This window comes from Amblyomma mixtum, chromosome 8 (assembly GCF_055824585.1).
Source record: "Amblyomma mixtum isolate Tamu chromosome 8, ASM5582458v1, whole genome shotgun sequence".
Lineage (NCBI taxonomy): Eukaryota > Metazoa > Arthropoda > Arachnida > Ixodida > Ixodidae > Amblyomma > Amblyomma mixtum.
The window spans coordinates 48,297,744-48,312,653 of NC_143019.1; the positions used below are offsets into that span (position 1 = coordinate 48,297,744).

The window sequence follows — 14,910 nt, forward strand, 5'->3', positions numbered from 1 at the left end:
ACGTACACCTATCAAGCCGTAAATCAAGATGGGAAATGTTTCCTGCATCCATTCGCCTCGGCGACTTTGATTGCTTTCTTGACAAAGGTTCTATTCTCCGTCCTTCCTCTGTTGTGTGCGTGATTTTTCAAGATAAGGGGCGGAAGTCGCTCCATGTGTATTGCGACGTGGATCGTTGTACGTCTGTAGATGTCTGCGCCTATACAAAAGCTTCGTTATCGGTGTTCCAAGATGGACTGATTGATGCACGATACTACGGAATTTACGATTGTCGTTTTACATTACATCTTTCTTTTTAGTAATTCCAGCAGGGCTGACGACTGAGCGAGTTGGTACTGATTCATCTTGAAACCAACCAAAAGCCGCAACACAGGAGAAGCTTTGTCTTATTTTCTTCTCATCTTCTGTGTTGCGTCTTCTGGGTGGTTTCAAGACGTATTTTAGTTGTTCGCAAGTACATCCCAGAAAATAAGTCTTCTGCGAATGAGTGAGTGAGTGAGTGAGTGAGTGAGTGAGTGAGTGAGTGAGTGAGTGAGTGAGTGAGTGATTGAGTGAGTGGCTGAGTGAGAGCGAGTGAGTGAGTGAGTGAGTGAGTGAGTGAGTGAGTGAGTGAGTGAGTGAGTGAGTGAGTGAGTGAGTGAGTTCTCTTCCACACGGAAGGCAGAATAAAACATGCCTGATTAGTTTCCTTGTTTTTTGTCCTGATGTGTACACAAGAGCACAAGCACCACTCACTGTCGCTTGAAAGCGTCTATATGATAACAGGTACAATCCGCGGTTGAATGAATGCGACAGATGTCGATTCCAGTCAACTTTTTGGAGAAAAAACGGGTTTTGAGAAGGAAAGGCTTGACTCGTCCTCTACTCACTTCCTCGATGTTTTTCGATGTTCCCTCAAAAAGTTGACTAGAATCAACTTCTGTCTTATTCATGTAAACGTGACTACAGAGGTGTAAAAAATGAGCTGCATGCTCCGTATAAGTGCCCTTATAAAAATGGTCTATATACAGACTATAAACTGTCTATAGAGTGTGTATCTTCCCTATAGATATTTCTTTTTGTCGGTTCATAGTCTATTGGCTGTCTATAGACAAGAGTCTACTAAAAAGGCACGGCCATAAATCTATATATTGTCTACAGACTGCCTATAGCATTTGTATTGCCTATAGACTGTTTTCTAGAATTTTCCTATAAAGAGTCCATAGACTTCATATGCAGAAGTCTATGGAGAGTCTATAAAGTGTCTAAAAAGTTTTGTAAGGGTGAAGCCGATAGCTCTATTATTAGACGACGTCTAGGCGAGGCATGTGAAGGTGAAATTCAAAATCCTGTTCTTTCTACTCTATAAGGGTGGTGTCCAACCAGTGGCTAATAATACAGCTGTCGGCTTATGAAGCACGCGGTCCGGAGAATTTTTTTCCCAACTGTACTTGCCTTGAAAAGGTGAGAAGCCGCCAGCAGATGCGTTCAGGTGCTGAGTGCAAAATCACTAGTTCGATACCTCGTTACGGCGGTAGTATTTCTCATGGCGGGTTCGAAAGAAATTAGTCGATTTGCATGTATACCAGTTTATTGCGAAATATAAATAGCTCTAATATGTTCGAGATTAATCTGGAAACCTCAAGAAGAGCGTCCCTTTGTTCTCGGTGCTCACGGCGCTCATGATTATTCACGCCGTCATTCAGTGCCGTCCTCAGAAGTCTCTCAAAGTACACCCTACTTAAAATTAATGAATAGAATGAATACCTGAAACTGGTGTTGCTCTATAGGGCATGGATACCCACCACCTCGCACCATTTCCAGTGCATGTGCAAAACGAATTCGTGAGTTGTAACTTATCGACGTCATAAACGTTGCCAGTGCACGTGAGATGAGCCTATGAGCATACTCCCTGTTGCAAGCAATAAGACACGGCTGTCCAGTTCCCGGTTTATGACTTGAATAGTCTCTCCAGTCCATGCTAGGAGCCATGCAGCATCTAGACACGTCACCCGTTTTCGATTATGAGCAATTCGTACACAGTACGCTCCGTTTGTATACGGAAGCGTTCGCCCCTGTGCATCACTTTCGGGCATCATTTTTTGTCATCTATCTTTTAACTAGTAGGGCCGTATCTTTCCCCCTTGGCTGCTTTTGCGTTGCCGGCTAGCTCCGTCCATCGGCGGCTCGCACCTTCCCGTTCGGACAGCCGCTCAGGTCCGTCCAAGTAAGAAGAAGAAGTAGGAAGGAGGATTGAGCGTACGAGGGAGTGATGCAAGTCCTCATCTAAGGCTTGGGGAAGGGAGCACTGTTTTGCATGGTAGCCCCCTTGTTGGAGCACTCGCGAACGAGGGCATTGTGGTGGGGGGGTTAACCGTAAGCGCATTCAGAAGGGGGGTTGGGAGGGGGGGGGGGGGGGTCGGCACTTCGAAGGCGGAGCGTCAGGCCAGCGCGGGGCGTGGTCGTGCGCGCTACGCGCCGCCCGGAAGAAAGGAGGGAAGCGTTCCGGCGCGCTCTGCCGTAGCGCAGCCGGCAGGCCTCCCCTTCATCGAGCGTCCCGTCAGCGGTGGCGCTGCAGCCGCCGACGCGCAGTCCTCCTACCTCCCCGAGAGCCGTCTCTTCTTTCTTTTCTCTCTTTGTTTTCTCGCTCGACGGCCACCTCCCCCCTCGCTCGCTCGGAGCCAGCGCGACGCTGCGCCGTTCGCGCCGGGCCGTCGGCGACGCTCAGCTCGGAGACAAGCGGGCGCGTTACCGGATTCCGCAGCTCTCCGCGCTCCCCGGATAGCGCTGCTGCTGCTGCTGCTGCTGCTGCTGCTCGCGCAGCTCACCGCAAGAGCGCTGCGGCGGCTCCCGTGCCTTCCTCTTTTTCCTCCTCGCCAGTGCCGTCGCCTCCTCTCTCCTCCTCACGCAGCTCCGTGGCTGGAGCGGGGAGCGCCGGTAGCGGGAGAATCGCGCCTGCGATCCGACCCAGTGGAGCGGCGAGCCCTTCCTTGGACACGCGCACGCATCTCACGAGGAACCCGGGATATACACACACACTGTTCAGCTCTGCGTGCCGGCCGGACCCCCACGACGCTGTGTGCCGTCTTCTATTCTTCACTGTATTCTTCCTAACCTCTGTGCCTGGTGCCTTGGAGGGAGCTTCTACAGAAGCCCTGCTCGTCGCTGGATCCTATCAACGTGCGTGTGTAGCGTGTACAGCGGCGGCCCGTGTGTTGTGGTGTCCAGGAGCCAGCGGCGGTGATGAAGCAGAGTCCGAGGATGTGAAAGCGTCACCGTGTCATCGGCATCATCATCATCATCAGCGTGGCGTCATGCGAGCGGCGACGACTGCGAACGGCGTTGTGCCGGTAGTGACGGCGGCGGCAGCGGCGACGCCTGTGGATCGGTGCGGACGACCACCCAGCAGTAGCGGCGCGAGGCGGCGGTTGCAACAGGTGCGTCTCTGGTACCAGCGGGTGCCGAGGTTGCGTCTGCGTTTTGTTTTTTTGTTACACACGTGCGCCCGCGTGCTTGCACGTGACCGGTGGTGCGCGCGACTTGACATGTGAGCCGACTTCCACCCTCCCCGCTGGTAAGGCCTGCGCATGCGTGCGTAAACAGAGAGGGAGGGAGAGAGAGAGAGAGAGAGAGAGAAAGACGGGGGGTTGGGGGGGGGGGCTTTATGGAGTAGCGACTAAGAGAAACATGCAGCCTGTACTAGATGTGTTTCTAAAGTGCAATTAGGTCAGGTTCGAATTCCATTTTATTTTCCATCGTCATCATCATCATCCGAGGTGAATTCAGTGCAAGACTAAAGCTTCTCCCTATGGCCTCCAGTTATTACTGATTTGCGCCAAACTCGATCTCGTCATTGCAGTACTACATTTACTACGCTGTTCACTCGCTCTATGCTACTGTCAAACGCTCTTAGTTATGATTGCACAAAACCTGCAGGAAACAGGGGAGGGCCGGGGGGGGGGGGGGGGGGGGGTGCAAGAGAGTTGTACGCAGATAGCCAACTTGACGAGCCTAGAAAACAACTCAGGCAGCAGAACGCGACAAACAAAACAAGAATGCGGCTGTGAAGGCTTCTAGTGGAAAACTGGGAAATAGGAGGAAACGAAAAGCACGAAATTACAAACAGTGGCTGCAACATTCGGTCAGATAAGCAACGCGCAACCATGACAGGTGAAGGGAACATTTTAGCCTTTATTAGTGACATCAAAGGAAGAAAACTGCTACTTTTCAGACATTACGCAAGTCATGTGCATGAACCGAAGAATCATCGAAGAAAGTCGCCATGTTCGTGCTTACAGAGCACAGCACGGCTGCTACTATGCCTTAGTGTTTGCTTTGAGATATTTTTCTTCTTTCCGTCGTGTTTTGTCACAGTGTTATGTCACAGGCCTTGAAAAACACCGCGCCAAGAGTACTTTGTTTCTTGTTAGCGTTAGAGAGAAAAGTTATACTGCAAAAAGATCTTTGAGAACTCTCCGGGGTTATGATGTGTTTAAGACTGTCCAAGGTCTGCGAAGCTGACAGCTTGGCTTTCACCCAGCACTGTAAAAGCGTGATGGCTAGGCCAGTACGAAAACCTTTTTTTATGACTTCGCTGTCTCCACCAAAGTACCTTATATATAACGGCGCCGGCAGGACAGCTGAAAGATGGGGCATACACTGACAGACGCGCTTACGGTCTGGTCAGCCTAAGGACCAATAAGCACGGCTCGAGATGAGAGAGGCCTGAAATACTAACGCGCACGCACGCACGCACGAACACACACACACGCACACGCACGCACGCACAGGCACACACACACTCTCTCTTGCCCTCTCCCTCTCTTTCAACTGTTTTGATCCCATCCGATACAAAGTTAATTTACAGTGAAGGGTACCTTCTAATGCGCTACAGCTACATCTAGTCCTTCCTGTCCGTGATAAACTCGTCTCGGAGGGCATCATTTCTGAGGCTTCAGGAGAGCACTGACTGACATCCATCTATACCTCCCCAACCTGTATATACCTGTATCCATACCTGTATATAGCTCCCCAGCCATTATGCAACATGGTTGAAACAAGCAAAGGTCCGTGCGCCCATGCATGGCGTTTCTGTAATAAGATGCCAGAAGTCTAATCAACGCTCTAGTGCCTGCAGCAAACACTGTCTCCAGACTTTCTGCAAGGATATTTTAGACGTTGCATTGCACAAAGGAAAATATCCAGTGGATGACAGACGTTATGGCTTGGCTAACATTGGGCGTGATTTGTATACACTGGCTGTAACTGGAAAGGAAATTGTAAAAACTTGTTTAAGAGGATAATAGTTAACTAACAGCACTTATAATTGGTTTAAAGGGACGCGAGGCAAACTCCACTGCAATTTTTGTTCTCAGCGAAAACATTTTTTTTCTCGGGCTCTTTATGGCTATGCTGATGCTTGTCCGCACGTAAACTTAGGAAATTGCATTTAAAAATTTTCCCGCCACTCCATACAACCGTGTGACGTCAGCATAGAAAAAGACCCAGTGATCACTTTTCTGAAGTGAATGACGATGTAGACTAGTCTCTCGGATGTGCACCTAAAAAACAGTATCGAAGAGCCGTAGCTTACTTGCGAAGAGAGTTGGTAGTGGCGGCACCTGTACTTAATTTTTCGAACTTTTATAGCCCATAAAATCTCCGTTTAGGCTGAAAGCAGCGTCTTTGTCGTCAGAGCGCTGAAATTTATTGCCACAGGCCAAATTCAATTCTTCCGCAGGGTCACTTAAGTTACGTTGGATTCCGTCATAGAGACGTTAGCGGCCCGAAACACTTCGGCTGCTCTGGACGTTAAGTTTAAAGACACCTAGCAAAAAGAAATTAGGAAATGACATATCCTCAAGCCGTGTCCACCGGTAACACTTCCTCAGTCATACTTCATGGTCATACCCAACAGTAGCATTTTTGAACGAGCAAAAGTTTAAGCGGAATTTTTTCATATATTGTAATCACTATAGGAATCAATATATCTGTAGATTTCCCGTTGGCTGGCTTGCATTTTTTTTTTTTTTTTGCTATTAGCGATTTTTCTGTCGTCGAAAGCGTTTCCCATTGGTTTTCTGTGGCAGGCTTAACTGCTCGATGCGATCGATGGAAACACTCTAAAAGAAATATTTTGCTATATATCGGAAGAATGAACCATTGCCTTCAATATTTCTGTACCAGTACCTCACAGTTTTCGGGTATTCAATTTTTTTTGTCCAAAGTTGTTGGACATGTATAGTACGGTTACGCCAACGCGTTACACTGACACAGGAGCAATGTATCTCATTTCATCTCACCAAGTGACGCGTATACGCGTGCCTACCAAACACAACAATCGCATACCTCGCTGGGAACAATTAAAGCCGTATGTATTAGGAAGAAGGCAAACAGAAACCAAATTCTTTTTTTTTTTAATTAGTTTATACCCAGGAACAACGCAGCATACAAGCACAGTACATAGGCACAGCACACATGCGCTAGCCCACGATTCGACGACTGCCACTTACTTAATTTTAATGCGAAATAGCCGCATGAAAAGTTTTAGATGTCGCACACTTTAAAAGTAAAAAAGTCCCGACCTCCTGCCATTTTGGAGCACGTGGGGGCGACGAAGGAAAGTCGATATTTTTGACAGCTAGACAGCGTGAGCGAAAAAATTGAGAGGACACTATACCGTGACGACTTCCGGTGGATGTGACGCCACATCGTTCCCGTGGCTATATCGATACCCAAACTATACATATTTCGGGGATCTTAAGTGTTGATTACGCTTAAATACACATTTCTCCATCTAATTTGACACAAATCCGACGTTTTTCCGACCATTCTGTGACAGTTTTCACTATGCCGTGACGTCTTCCGGCGGATGTGACGTCACACCGTTCCCGTGGCTATATCGACGTCCGCGCTATTTCGACACAATTTCGACATTTTTGCCTATAATTTATTAACTAATTAATCTACACTCGTCAAACTTGGCATCTGGGTTCATTTTTTTCCACCGTCTGAAGCAACCATTGGTTGTCTTCTATCTGTTCTAGTTGCTGAGTTAGACGCGAGTGACACGCTTTGTTAGCTGACGACAGTATATGAGCCATTAAAGGCTTTCGCCTTAATATGCGCCTTCTGATTGCATGCGCGATCGAGATGCTCCGACAACGCAGGGATTCCCTGCCGGTGCTATAGTTTGCCTCATTCAATATGCAAAACACGCCAGGGCCGCCGGTCACTGCAGCGCGACGACGGTTATCGATCATTTAGGCTCGCGGTTATAAAGTATATACATTTTTGTAGCCGCGCGACGCGCGCCACCCGTTGCCTTTGCCTGTACTCTCCCGAGAGACACAGACGTGACTTTATGTGAGGCTCGTATGTGTATCTCGCGTCACGTCTCACGCGTACACGTTGATATACGTGTGTGTACCGTTCGGGTGAAGAAAACGCAGACGGAACAGGGCATTACGACGTTGGTTAATGGTTGCTGAACATATGCCATGGCTGATCACTATACTTCAAATAGTTCTTATATGCGAATATAGTTCTTATATGCGAAGGCCGCCGCGGTGGCTCAGTGGTTATGGTGCTCGGCTGCTGACCCGAAAGACGCGGGTTCGATCCCGGCTGCGGCGGTTGAATTTCTTTGGAGGAGAAATTCCAGAGGCCCGTGTACTGTGCGATGTCAGTGCACGTTAAAGAACCCCAGGTGGTCGAAATTTCCGGAGCCCTCCACTACGGCGTCTCTCATAGCCTGAGTCGCTTTGGGACGTTAAACCCCATAAACCAAACCAAACCTTATATGCGAAGTGCTGTAAGCACGCTTGTACCCAACAATTATAGACAAAAGCATTTTCAACTGGAAAGGATTTATGAAAGCAGTTTTTTTTTCGTATATTGTAACATTTCACTAAGACAATCAACATATTTGCAGACCTCCCGCGAGCAGGCTTCCATTTTGTGCTGTTAACGTTTTTGCTGCCGTCAGAAACATTCCCCGTTGGTTTTCTATGGCAGTCTTAACTACTACATGCGAGCGATGTAAAGACTTTAAGAGGAATATTTTGCTGCGCATCGGAAGAATTGACCGTTACCTTCAAATTTCTATAGCAGTAGGTTACAGTATTTTAATATTCAAACTTATTGCCCAAGAATGCTGGACATTAATTGTGCTGTGACCGCCGTTAGTGTATATATATATATACGAGGGGGTACCCAAAAGAAACCGGACTTATTTTTGTTTGAACTTATTTGTTCACATTTTCAGCACAGACCTTCAATATCCTTCAAAGTACTCTCCACTTGCAATGATACGTTTGTCGAATCTTTCATTCTATTTTTCAAAACATTGTTTAAATTCATCTTTTGTGATGCTTGACAGTGCCTCCGTCGTTTTTTTCTTCACCTCAGCAACATCAGCGAAACGGTTTCCATTCACCTATTTTTTCATTCTAGGAAACAAAGAAAGTAGCACGGGGCAAGGCCGGGAGAGTATGAGGGTTGAGGCATAGGGGTCTTGCCATTTTTGGTCCAAATTTGTCGTAGAGACAGGGCTGTGTGAGCAGGGGCATTGCCATGATGGAAAAACCAGTCACCCGACCGCCACAAATCTGGCCGCTTCCACCGCACACTGTTGCCCAATCTTTTCAAAACATTCAAGTAGAAAACCTGGCTAACTGCCTCACCCTGCGAAACAAATTCTCAATGGACGACTCCTCTCACGTCGAAAAAAACAAATCAGCGTTGTTTTGAGGTTTGGCTTCAATTGACGACCTTTCTTGAGGCAAGGTGAATTTGAAGTTTTCCATTGGCATGATTGTTGCTTTGATTCAGGATTCGATTCAGGAACACTTGAGTTGTCCCCATAGCATCGTCCTTGTACGTCTTTCTTAATATTCCAAGAGTTTCCATTCAACTTTTTCCGAGCAAAAATCAGAATTTCACCGGCGCACGCTGTTCACGAAAATCAGCCATTGCAAAAACGACATTCACACAAAACAGTCGTCACTCTAAAAATCTGCCTAAACTAGTCTGACCTACTTCAACGACGGCACTCGGCTTACTGACTCTGGAATGTTCGTTCTATGCGCTCCTAGTGGCAAAACGCGGTACCACAGAAGCTTTTCCGACCAAAAAATTTTGTCCGGTTTCTTTTGGGTACCCCCTCGTATATATATATATATATATATATATATATATATATATATATATATATATATATATATATATATATATATATATATATATATATATATATATATATATATATACAGGAAAATACGAAAACGTGCGTTGTTGCTCCATCCATAACAGAACTTTGAACGCACGATTTAAAAGTGGAATGGTGGGCAGACGACAAGTATGCTGCTGTCTTTGTCTTTCTAAAGAAGTGCAAACCGAATGACTGCATAGGACATTTTCCGGGCTTACTGCACACTATTTGCGGTTGACAACTATTCGGTGCTTTTGTGAAGAAAAAAAAATGAAAAAGAATGGAGTGCCTTGCGTACTCTACCTTGCGTAACCATGCGTACTGTGTTGAACATGCTTTTACACTCAGCTCTGCTTTGCGAGGGCGTCTCTCAATTACCGGCAGAATTTTTTAAGCTTACCGTCCTCGACAGTTCTGGCGACTTGTGGACTGCTCCGACTATAAACTCACCATTGTTCATCTATTCGTTTCTGCTAATTGTTTCAGCAGGAAGTACTTCTAGCTTCTGGAAGAGCTCGCTGTCTTCATTAGACACGAACAAATTAAGTAATCGCGTTTTAATCGGCTAACAAATGGCCAATGTTCGCACATTGTAATCCAGAGCCCTCTTGAGCTGAACGTGAAGAGAGAATAGTAAAATTACGCATGTGATGACTTGGTAAATTAGCGCTCAAAATGGATAATTTCACGTTAGAGCGGGAAAACTCGGCTGCCATAACTTTGATTTTAATTAAAACAAAATCAGTTCTGAAGCAGCGGCAGCAACGAAAAATGACAAGTGATAGAAAAAAAAACAGCATGGAACTGGGAAAGGCACTCAGAAGGCCTTCTTTTATTATGTCAACTGCCTTTCCGCTCGGCAACATCGGAGTAGAGGCAAATAAGTAATCAGCATTGTATAATTGCTCTTTTGCCGAGAAGCTCTGCAGACTAATATTAATTCGGCGCATAGTGAGTTTTCGCAAATATTTGCTGGTCCAGCGGTTTAACAGTGCTGTCACCTGTCACCTTGGCCTTCAGTTATATAACAGCATTAATATTCGCCTGTGATCTGCACGCTACTTAATCCGCCTGCGTACCGTCCTCTCTCCATTACCTTCTCTTTTTTTTGTCTTTCAATAAATGTATACCATGAGCCTTTAATGGAACTAGATCAGAACAGTTGAAAAGCCAACAGAAAAATGAGACCCTGGAGTTTATTGACATTTACTAAAAGCGCCATTGGTTTTGTACTTCAGAACGCACGAAGATTGCTGTCGGGAATTTTTAAAGAACACCGCCTGTTGTTACATCTCTAGCAGCTAATATTTTTATGTTTTTGTGTTTGGTGCTCGCGTTTCACTTGTCCTGTTCAAATTTGATTTGACTCTAATTGTATATGCTCAAATTGATTGGCCGCCGCGGTGGCTCAGTGCTTATGACGCTCGGCTGCTTACCCGAAAGATACGGGTTCGATACCCTCCGCGGCGGTCGAATTTCGATGGAGGCGAGATCCTAGAGGTCCATGTACTGTGCGATATATCAGTGCGCGTTAAAGAACCCCAGGTGGTCGAAATTTCCGGAGCCCTTCACTACGGCGTCCCTCATAGCGTGTTTGGGACGTTAAACCCCCATGAACTAAACCAAACCAAATTAAGCTTGAAGAAGAGATAAGGAGAAGCGCAAACTTTGCTAACCCGATCCGCCTGGTTATGTTGCTTCATGAAAATATTGATGCACGATTAACCCCTTATAATAATGGTCTATAGACAGTCTATAGACTTCTTATTGACTCTGCTGGCTTCCTATAGATATTCTTTTATCTATTCATAGTCTATAGACTGTCTATAGTCAAGTCTACAAAAGACAAAAGTATAAATCTATAGATTGTCTATAGACTGTCTAAGATATTTGTATTGCCTATAGACTGTTCTCTAGGATATATCTACAGACAGTCTATAGACTTTAGACAGAAGTCTATAGACACTCTATAGACTGTCTAAAACTTTTTTTGTAAGGGACAGGAGGCAAGGTGTGAATAACTAGGCGTTGTGAACTGCTTGAGGTGATGGCAGTTGGTCATGGGCTATTTATACTGTGTACAAATTTGAGGATGACTCTCCTAGCTGGGCTCTGTGCAGTTAGAGAACGCTTTTAAGAAGCGCGCAATTAAGGTTTATATTTTAGGATATAGTTACGCTTGCAGTGTTCATCAACTGCCGTGTTATACTTGGTGTTTCACCTATGACTTTACACAATTTTTTATAATAGGATTATTTTGTTAGAAGAGCGCTTTTTTCGGCATAGCATTGTCAGCAGTGTAGTACATCAGAATACAGCTAACACATGCTAACTAAGGGGATGGTTAACTAATATATGAATAGTTAACTTTTGAAGTGTTACCGTTAAGCTCCTTAATTATTGAGAGCCGTCTAGCCCACCGTAAGTAATATCCATACCAGTTTATAGAATTTCTAAAAGGCGGTTACCTTCGACGCTGTGGTCCATCAATTTTTGGCTACATTGCACTAGAATACATGCCCTTTCGAGGAGCCTGCAGGAAAAGCGACTCCTCCAGTGCGCGTAACTCGTCGGAATAGCCAAAATTTGTTGGGTCACAGCGCCGAGGGTAACGGCGTTTTCGAAATTCTAAAAACTGATAAGGATATTATTTACGGCGGGATGCACGCCGCTTAGCAATTAAGGAGCCTAACAGTAATAGTTAAAAAAGTTTATTCAATATTAATTAACCATCCTGCTAGTTGCCACTTCATAGCTGTATTCGAATGTACACCCCTGACAATGCTATGCCGGAAAGAGCGCGCTTCAAAAAGCCTATCTTTAAAAATTATGTGAAGTCTTAGGTGAAGGTGCTCTGAGGACTATTAGATTGGTTAATCGCATTATAACCTGCAAAACTTTGTTTGATTCAAATGAATTAAAAGTGTCGCTTCGTGCGGTATAGTGTTAACTGCGCCGCCCACAAGCTGAATATAGGTTGAACACGCACGCCTTAGCGATGCGCTGTCGCTCTTAGCCTCGGCAGCTAAAAGTCATGACGACTTCTGTATAAGGTTTGGTTTGGTTTATGGGGTTTAACGTCCCAAAGCGACTAAGGCTATGAGAGACGCCGTAGTGAAGGGCTCCGGAAATTTCGACCACCTGGGGTTCTTTAACGTGCATGCACTGACATTGCACAGTACACGGGGCTCTAAAATTTCTCCTCCAAAGAAATTCCAGCCGCCGCGGCCGGGATCGAACCCGCGTCTTCTAGGTCAGCAGCCGAGCACCATAACCACTGAGCCACCGCGGCTGCTCGACTTCTGTATAAGACACTGTGTATGCGGTTCCACATCGTCTGCACTGAATAGCTTAGGGACGTTAATGCGGATAGTGAATGCACTCGTATACTCAACCCCACACGTAAAGGAACACGTGAGGGCTAAAAACTGCATTGGCGGTGTCACCTTACCCTTACAAAAATGGTCTATAGACAGTCTATAGACTTCTTACTGACTCTGTTGACTTCCTGTATATATTGCTTTTTGTCTATTCGTAGTCTATGGACTGTCTATAGACAAAAGTCTACTAAAAGTGTATGGCCATAAATCTATAGATTGTCTATAGACTGTCTATGGCATTTGTATTGCCTATAGACTGTTCTCTAGGATTTGTCAATAGACAATCTATAGACTTTATAGACATAAGTCTATAGACACTCTATAGACTGCCTAAAACTTTTTTGTAAGCATCAGCACAAGCTTCGCCATCGCATACAGCCATCCAAGGCGTCGCCACAATAAGCGAATGAATCTGCCATGAAATGATGTGGAAAGCCAGGAACGCACACCGCGTATTATGTTTCTTTAGTGAGAACTTTTACCATTTGCACAATATCGCTAGTGCATGTACAGTCTTTGTCAAAAGTAAAGAGCCCAATGGGTGTGCTTCTGAGCCGCGCAGTGCGGCTCCTCTTGCATATTCAGGAACCCTAATCTCACGAAGGCGGAAGGAACTGAAGTCCTTAAACTCTCCCTAGCTTAGGTCTGTCAAAGGTGCTTAAGAGCACCGCTACACGGCTCGGAGGCACACCCCTTGGGCTGTATATTTTTCACAGAGACTTTACTTGGGAATCGCGTACATACCAGAACAAACAAATCGAGAGAAACTGGCTACCAGAAACACGTAGTTTGAAACCCAGTTACGCGTCATTGAGCGCACGACTGTCGCTGTCAAAGGGCCGTACTTCAGCTTGCTTAATTAGTAGCTTCCTCCCACGTTCTTAACGTTGATCGCTGGATATAGGGACGTGATGAAACTCCCGCTTAAATCTGGAGATCCATGAGATATTATCCAGAGCAGCCGATATTCTAACTGTGACCGTTGGAAACATCGATCCCTCGAAGATTCAAAGTGTGCTGAGACACCGAAAGCGGTTATGGCTCTCAGTTGCAACGAAAACTGCAGCTCTTCAATGGTGCCGTCTGCGCCCGTACATACCCAGGTTGAGCAACCTCTCGTGTCCAATCAATAATTTAACTGCCACCTTCCAAAGTGGTAAGTTTGCTCACAATTCGATGTGCAGGTTGTAATGACGCCACAAGGGCCTTATATAGGAGCAAGTGCACAACGTTGAACAGCACTGCGGAAAGGTAGCGCTGAATCCGCACCTCTCTTTAAACTTCTACCAAGATCTAGCGGTTACTCCATGCTACGCTTGGTCTACCCCCGCGTTAGAAGCAATAGGTTGCTCATTTGTGCAGTAGGGTACCTTTTCGCTGTCTTTCGCTTGAAGGAGCTCCCGTGGGAGCCTGCAGGCTCTTCATTGATATTAAGGCGATAGCGGTAAAAGCCCCGTTGCCCAGAAAATCTGCCGTCGGCGTTGTCGGCGTTGAGGGAAAAATCACGAGCATGTATTTGGAAGGTTATCCCCAGAGAGCAACCTACAGGAGATGGGTGGGCCATCTAGGTCACGTGACCTTGCCGGGTCATCACAACCTGCCCACCGGATTGTGAGCAAACTGACCACCGTGGCAGGTGGCAGTTAAATTAATGATTGGTCGTTCGGGAAGAGCAACCTGGGCCGCACAGGGCCCACCGCTGGGAGCACCTGCCATCCCAGGGCAGTGGCGCATCGCTTAACCGCTGCACCACAGCGCCAGGAGTGGTATGAGGACTCACAGGGACCTATGAATGTAAAGTAGATAATGATCTTCTGTATATGAGAATTGACCCATTACGCTATCTCGTCATACCTTTACGGCGTATACCTTGGGTGCCTCCTCCAATTTTTTTCTTACTTTACTACTTCATCTTTTTCTACCAAGCTCACATGCATAAAATTGATAACCTAGTTTCCTGCATAACCTGCGCGGCCATGTTGGGAGTGCAAACGGTTGGATAACCGAACCTAATATGATAGAGCGCTCACAGAGACAGAAGCGGCTCAGTGCAGCCGCTCTGCGCATGGAGTTCTCTGTTCGCTTGCTGGAGTTTCTCGTTTTCACAGGTTATAACTCGTGCTCTTCCATAACACACGGTGCATTCGAAAGTTAAATGTCGTCGCTACGATATTTCGGTTGTCCAAACCTGCATACACTGACGCTGCATAGATGTCTACGCAGGTAGGGAGACACGTAATCCATATTTTATCCAAGTGGCGGTTAGAGAAATAAGGCCGCCGCGGTGGCTCAGCGGTTATGGTGCTCGGCTGCTGACCCAAAAGACGCGGGTTCGCTCCC

At 46.2% G+C, this 14,910-nt stretch overlaps 1 protein-coding gene across 3 annotated transcripts in view; it reads left to right on the forward strand.

Moving 5' to 3' along the window:
• The first annotated feature begins 2,630 nt into the window (after positions 1-2,630).
• trh (PAS domain-containing protein trachealess) overlaps positions 2,631-14,910 on the forward strand; it is a 398,041-nt gene continuing 385,761 nt past the window's right edge. For all 3 annotated transcript variants that reach the window (XM_089557222.1, XM_089557225.1, XM_089557223.1), the window contains exon 1: positions 2,631-3,416. The gene's annotated coding sequence lies outside the window, so the exon portion shown is untranslated. The remainder of the gene's footprint in view (positions 3,417-14,910) is intronic.